We start from the raw sequence: 8,443 nt of genomic DNA on the forward strand, positions 1-8,443 counted from the left end.
ATTGAAGGTCATGAGCCCGAGTGATTCTATATCGAGTACACCTTAGTATAATACTATAATACTGCTTCTGCCAACCATATATTAACTATGCGAGATTTAATATATCGAGCTAATAAATTAATCATCTCATTTTGAAGGTCTTTTCAAATAATGGCTTATATTTTTACTATTACTTATTCTTCTACGTTCACATCACAGAATCATACTTAGCCATGTTCAATTAATTTAAAAATTTCCATTATTATGTTTGAATAATCGATCTGATGATCCACGAAAGTTAAATTTTGATGACCGAGAAATTAAATACCATGATACGTTGTAAAACTTCATTCCAATGCCTACACTCAGATTCTAAAATGTTGGTTTACGTCATCACTGTTTTTGTTTTTAACCTCAATGACAATTCTAACCATGTACTATATGCGGTCAACGATTTTTGATGTTTACGTCCTTATCATTTGTGTACGTTCGCAGTCACGATATACCCTTCTAAAGTCAACTTTAGAGTTTGAATTATCAAATATTTACAGCAAAACAAAATATTACGTCATTGAAATAGAGTATACAAGCTTCATGTTCTTGTGGACATTTTCTCCATTACTCATACTTCGTTTGTAATGAACAGTGAATTTTCGTCCTCTTGATCATCTGAAGAAATACAAATATGCATTTAACGGAGCAGGAGGGCCTTTTCAACCAACAGTCGTTTTAAAGTCGTTAATAATAATTAAAGGCCATTCCGCAGGGTCTGTACTGATAACATTTCGTTGAACTTCATTACTGTAGTTTCAGAAGGTACAGGTATCTATAACGAGAAAAGGAGTCAACAACTTCACTAGGTTGTACAACTACAGCATTGAAATATTTAAATGAAGAGGAAGAACTGTTAAAATTTTTGATAGAATTAGACTGTTTTTAATTACAGCTTTTTCACGTTTTTCCTTATATTCTGCACCTGAATGCTGTCTACCATCCGACATATTGGCGCTTTTAACTTTTAATACATGTAAATAAAAATATAATTTGTTAAAATAAGCATACTAAAACATGGATTAAATGATCTGAGTCTGTATTGTTATTTTGCCGAGAAACTTGAAATTGGACATTAATTGTCATTTTCTTAACAAAATCATCTCGCTTTTAAAATGAGGTTTTAAAAAGTAACTTACTAAAATTTTTAAATATATGTTGACGTATGTACGGTTGACCATATAAAATGAGAACACAATGTATGAAAATAAGGTTTTTCAAAACTCAAACAAACAATACAATGGTTATTATTGACTATCCTAATTCTAGAGTCAACCCAAATACAAAATAATAATATAGCTAATAGGGCTTTAATTTTAGTACCAAAATTCACTTCAAATAATAGAATATAAATACATTCAAAATTTAAAACGATACGGATGTATTCTTTTCAATTCTTCATTGTATTTACATAAATCACTACTTACATATTAATAATACACAATTATTTAAAATAAAAATACTCAATAAAATTATTAATATTAAATATGACGTTGAATGTTGAATGTTAATCGACTAAATAATATGCACAATGCAGTACTCTATAATCATGACACTACGACTCGTTAACAAATGACAATATACTAGGTACGTATAGTTCGATAGTTGCTAACGTCATAAGTAAACCAGTTTGTATCGCTGACAATAAATTCATGAGTATTGATTATTGCATACGATTTGGGATCTTATCAAGATTTGATTCGGTTCGTGTTACCAATTGGAAACCATAAATATTAGATAATCGCGAAACACGCCGATGACACAGCATGGTTTGCCCGCACATTATATTATACCCACTATCTACTAATAGCTCTTGCTTTAGTACTACATACAATGACATTATGTTCCAGTCAAAATAATATAATGAGTATTATTTTTATTTTAGATTTACAGAGTAGGTGAAAATACATTATTTTTATTTATGTTCAATGCCGCCCTGTACTTAAAATTGCCGCCTGTGCGATCGCACAGGTCGCACGTGCCTTCCGCCGGCCCTGATTGTATGTAAATAAAAATTGAATTAATTTAAGTAGGTAGGATACCTATAATGTTAAAATGTTAAATTATGTTTTCATCTAAAGAACAGAAACAAATATAATATCTTACAAGATATCTTACTATTAGAAAAAAAAATATATCAGACCTAAAATTAAATTTCTGTTATGAGATTATTTTTTTTTAAACTATTTACCTATCATATTTTATTTTTATTTGTTAATTGGTATTGACTTATTATATTATACTAGTTTTTTAAATAACATACCAGTTGTTTTATGAGTAGTGGTTATAAAAAATTATAATACTTACCTATATAGTGCATTCAACTTATTCATGTTTCATATGTTTAAATATTATTTACTCCATGTGACAACACAATATTAGGTAGGTAATGTATTATTATTGAAATTTCAGGTGTTAATATGATAAAAAGTCAACGCACTAAAAGGCGAAAAATCAGGAATGATCTTGCAATATTTAACAATAATAACCCATCAACAATTTATTCTCATATAGAGTTGATTACCACCACTGATGATGAGTTGATAACCAGAGAATCTTCATTATGTCAATCCATTCAAAATACTGATGTATTAGTTTTAGAATCAGAAGTAGTAGAACCACTAGAACCTGTAATATCAAATTCTTTGCCTACACCAATATTTACTGGTGCTAAATTGACTGAAATTACTGATGATCAATCGGAATCAAATAACATTAAGGATTTTATTGCTTCTTGGGCTATTCAGTATAAAATTCCTCATAATGCGCTCAACGGACTTCTATCTGGTTTAAAAAAACACAAATGTTTTCAAAGCCTTCCTCTTGATGCAAGAACTGTTTTATGTACTCCAAGTCAAATTTCCAAAAATATTAAAACTCTTAAACCTGGGATTTATCATCATTTTGGTTTGGTCTCTGGTATTAAAAGATATGATCCAGAAAATTCATCAGAGCTGAAGATTGCTGTTGGTATTGATGGTTTACCCTTAAGTAAAAGCAGTGGAAATCAATTCTGGCCAATATTGGCATATATTATTATTTCAGAATTTTCAACTAAAAAAGTATTTCCAATAGGAATCTATTACGGTCAAAGTAAACCAGAAGACAGCAATGAATTTCTTTCAGAATTTGTTGAAGAAGCTGATGATTTAATGAAAAATGGAATTAGCATAAATGATGTTATTATCAAAATATCTATAAGTTTCATTTGTTGTGATTCGCCAGCTAGAGCATTTGTTTTACGTGTTAAAACACATTCTGGATTTCATTCTTGTACCCGTTGTTTCATTGATGGCGATTATCAAAAAAATAGAGTTTGTTTTCCATATTCCAATAGGAAATCTACTTTGAGGGATCATAATTCATATATAAATATGGTAGATGAAGATTATCATACATCAGAATCTCCATCAATTTTAGCCAAATTGAATGATTTTGATTTAGTAAAATCATTCCCCCTCGACTACATGCATTTAGTTTGTTTGGGGGTAATGAAAAAGTTATTATTACTTTGGAAATCTGGTCCTTTAAAAGTCCGTTTACCGTCCAGAGATATTAAAGATCTGTCAAAATCGTTATTGGCCTTAAATACTGATATTTCATCAGATTTTGTTAGAAAGAGTAGAAGTCTTTTTGAAGTTGGACGCTGGAAAGCTGTTGAGCTACGATTTTTTTTACTTTATTCAGGACCAGTTGTTTTAAAAACTATATTAAATGATGAATGTTATTCTCATTTTATGTCTTTAAGCATTGCTATGATCATCCTTCTTAGTCCAAATCACAAATCACTTGTCAATTATACAAGACATTTATTAGATTACTTTGTGAAACAATTTCAAAATTTATATGGTGAATACCTTGTATCACATAATGTCCATACTTTATTGCATCTATGTGACGATTATGATCAATTCGGACCACTTGACCAATGTAGTGCGTTTATTTTTGAGAATCATATGAAAGAATTAAAATATTTTTTAAGAAAACCAGAAAAGCCATTAGAACAGGTTATAAATAGATATTCAGAAATAAACTCAATTAGCGTGAACACTTTCAAAAATATACAGTTGGATGAGAAACCTGTTTTAAAAAGACTTCATACAAATGGTCCATTAATGGATAATATTTTTGGAGTTCAGTATTATAGTTTATTTTTTAGTAATATACATATTGTTATTCGAAAACAGAAAGAATCAGATAGTTTTATTTTAACAAATGATGGAGAAGTAGTTAAATGTATTAATATTATAGAATTTAATTACAATATTTTTATATTGGGAAAAAAATTCTATCATGTAACACCTTTTTTCGTTGAACCAATAAATTCAACTATACTAGATATGTACCAGGTCAAAAATATGTCAGAAACTTTAAATTATTGGAATATCACAGATATAAAAAGAAAAATGATGATTTTCAACCATGATAAAAAAATGATTGCTTTACCCGTACTACATACAGGTGAACAATTTGTCTCATCTGGTATAATTATTTTTACAAGTTATTATATAACTTTACTTTTATGATATATGTATAGTAGATAAATATATTAATTTTACTATATAATAATAATTTTTAAAATCAAAAATATTTAAATTTAACTTATAAATCTTTGACCATTGCTTTATATAATTATTGTTTCATTTTCTTAGTCAGTTAATTTTTGATTTATAGATGGCTCGATGGGAAGTCGTCTTATTCTATAAAGATAATAGTATAGAAGCAGTGCCCGATACGTGGGTTAAAAAAGGACTTTGTGCTTGGCCAAAATCATCAAAAAATGTTAAACAATTAATTAAAAATAGATATAAACCAAATAAATCAGATTTCATATACTATCCAGCACGAACATTAGGAACTAAAAACTTTGGTAACTATTACCACATATTTACCAGTATGATATTATTTTTAGTTAACCTAATTTGTATTGTAGCAACATTAGCTGAAGCACAAGCCAAGCTTCCAAGAGCTGCTATTCATTCTGACTTATCTACTGAAGATGAGGCGATTAAAGAAAAAAAGAAAAAGCAAGCTTCTCGCGGTTTAAAAAGCGCAAAGAATACTCCTCCATCATATACAGATTTTTGCTCTAGAAGTTAGTTTTTGAAATACTTTTAAAGTTTTTTTTTTCAATTTTAATTTGTATAAAATTATTTTCATAAATTTTCTATGTCTTACACAAAAATAACAATTAAAAAGTTATTTGTTTAACTGATCGTTCTTCAATATTATGAAAAATATTAAAAGTGTAATATTATTAATAATAATTAACAATTATTTTTAGATCCTACTACAGTGATACAATCAAAAAGTAGCCCTATATTTCCAAATCAAAATGTTGATCAATTTTTAGAAATAGAAAATGATTATACTCATCTGGAATCATTGGTTGTTGACCGTGCTAGGTCAATAAGTGATGTTCAGGATGATTCAGATAATGACCCAAACTGGGAAATTAAATGCTTAAAATATAAAGGTAAAATTAATAGTACTTAAATTACTTATTATAACTAAAATTTTGAAAAAAAAAAAACTGAAATATTCAGTTATAACATTTCAGTTTATGTCTGAAATTGTAGTAATTTGTTATCATATTTTATTTATAGTTAACGATGATGATTCATCTCCAGAACATATTCAACACGAAACTAGTATTGTATTATTTTCTCCTAACACACAGACCTGGAAAGTTAATGCATTAAATGAAACAGAACAAACCAAATTAGAACTCAATGATCAAGGTCCATTTAGATCACCAGGAAAATGGAACATTTCTAGTGTTACTGATGATAAAGTAAAATTAGCGAATGCAACAAGAACCTTGAATTTAGATGAAAATATTAAAATTGTGATTGATGGTGAGTATTATATCCACAATTTAATAATTATACATATATTTTTTTTAAAACAATAATAATTTAATGTATATATTATATTATACTATTTTTGTTATAGAATCAACTTCGGATGTAGGTACATCAAAATTTACCAATCTACCATTTAATGTTAATGATAATACGTTCATGCCTCTTCACGGTAATGCAAAACTAAATTAATATTATTAAATAATTTGCTTATTATTATTTAGTATATTACTTACAATAATGCTAATCATTTATTTCTTACTTAATATGTATAAGTTAATAATATATAGATAATTGGTGTTATTTATACCTTAATATATTATTTTTGTGGTGTAAATATAATGCATTATTATGCTGGATGTTATTAGTAAGCTACCTATAATCTATATTTAAAAAATAATAATTTACATATCTTAAAATAATATAAGCAACTGCATACTTATTTTATTATTATATAACTGTTTTGTTTTAGATTTTCAAAAATTTGTATTTACTTCTTTAACACATTTTAAGTATGACATTGGTGCTATGATGCATATTGTTAAAGATACAAATGAAAAGGTTCAAGCACTCGTATCTAAATCCAATGAAAATAATTTTGTTTCTACACTATCTCTAGGAAAAAGTAGTTTGGATATGAATATTTTTCCTATAACTACTGAAGACGAACTTGTAAATTTAGAAAAAAATATTGATGATGATGTTAATTTTAAAAATGAACTGGTAATTATTTTTATGGTTGACTTATTTATTCATATGTATTACCTTGTATTTTTCAATATTTGATTTATTTATTTTAGGTATGTAAGTTATCATTGTTGGTAGATATAAACAATTTAAACACCAGTGTGCGAAGAATAATTTCACGTTTGTGTGATGATACATTACTTTTAAACTATTCATTAACTGGATTTAAACACAATAAGACATTTAAAAATCTGAATGTTTATCGTGTACTTATTGGTAAGAATATTATAATATATTTGTACATAATAATATATTATCATTGTTATAACTCTCCTTACATTATAAACCTTTGTTGACTTTATTCCTACAATATACCTAATGAATTTAATTAAATTATAAATGGCATAAACATGATTTATTTGAAAGGGACAACCCATAGAAATATTAATTATAATCTAGCTAAAAAAAAAATTGAAATATTTTGTTTTTTTTAACACAAATTTATATAATTTTACTATTTATTAGTATTATTATTATTTTATTTAATGTGTCAAGTATTAAATTTGTATGTTCAATAAAGTAAATCACTAAATTGTTTATTAATTTTAGAAGCTTTAGAGTACAATATACTAAATAATATATTACCTCAATAAATTGTAGCATCTACTACATCAGTGGTCATCAAGCTTTTTAGACTCAAGCCACATTCACAAATTAAAAAATTTGGGGGCCTGACAAAAAAAAATAATTTATTATTGAAAAAAAAATACTGTGTAAAACTTAAAAAAAACTTCATCGTTCTAAAATTTAAAGCAGACCATTTACAAACGGATGGTAGCCGGCCACTGTAGTATTACAAAATTAATTAAAAAAAAAAAAAAACTTGAAGAAAGAATTTGATTGGTTTCATATAACTATATATTATTGTTAACCATCAACAATTTTAATACATCTTGTATCTTTCAGACTTATAAATATGTTCCTATCTTCTATCTTTTAAATTCATTAACTTGATAAAACTGTTCTTTTCTGATGAATTTCAGCTTCTCTTATTTTTTTAGTTCATTCATGATTTTGTTTTCTCTATTTTGTCTTTTTGTATTATTACTTATTATATTATTATATGTTCTGGTAAATTATATATAATTAATTATTTGTTCAAGATGCTGTGAGAATGAACATACAATATAGTAAAGTTCCGGATCAAAAAATTGATGTTCCATTACGGGTTTGGTTGGATCATTCGAAGTTCAGAATCAGAGATAAAAAAGAAAAAAAATAATAACAACACATTTTAATTGTTCTTAAATTACTTATTAAATAAATTTTATTATTTTAATTAACTAAGCTTTTTTTATTTATATTAAATGAGGTACAATATTAAAATATTCCTGGTATAATTAAATTAGAAGATTCTAAGAATTTTTTGACATAACTTTATGTGAATGTTATAGTCCAATGTTATAAGAATTTATTAAAAAAATTTATACAAACGTTTTGAGGTAGTGTTATAAGAACGTTTTTAAGTAAAGTTATAAGAAGGTTTTGAGGTAAAGTTATGAGAAGGTTTTGAAGTAAAGTTATATGAACGTTTTAAAATAATGTTATAAGAATGTTTTAAAATAATGTTAAGTGAACATTACTTTTGTGGCCAAATAATTATGTCAGAATATTATCGGAACATTGAATAATTATGTGGAAATTAGTTTAAAACATTCTCAAAAGGTAATTGTTCTATTGAGAACATTCCTACAATTTTTTATTAACATTGTATTGCTGTCTGGGCCTATGATATCATTGCATTCAAATTTAACACAAAATGACCTACTCTAATATTACATTGCTAATAAACCCGGTCATAG

General features: G+C 26.4%; 1 pseudogene; it reads right to left on the reverse strand.

Moving 5' to 3' along the window:
- Positions 1-277: 277 nt before the first annotated feature.
- LOC112593946 lies at positions 278-980 on the reverse strand (annotated as a pseudogene).
- Positions 981-8,443: the final 7,463 nt, after the last annotated feature.

This window comes from Melanaphis sacchari, unplaced genomic scaffold, assembly GCF_002803265.2.
Source record: "Melanaphis sacchari strain LSU unplaced genomic scaffold, SCAv2.0 Contig2156_pilon_pilon, whole genome shotgun sequence".
Classification (NCBI taxonomy): domain Eukaryota; kingdom Metazoa; phylum Arthropoda; class Insecta; order Hemiptera; family Aphididae; genus Melanaphis; species Melanaphis sacchari.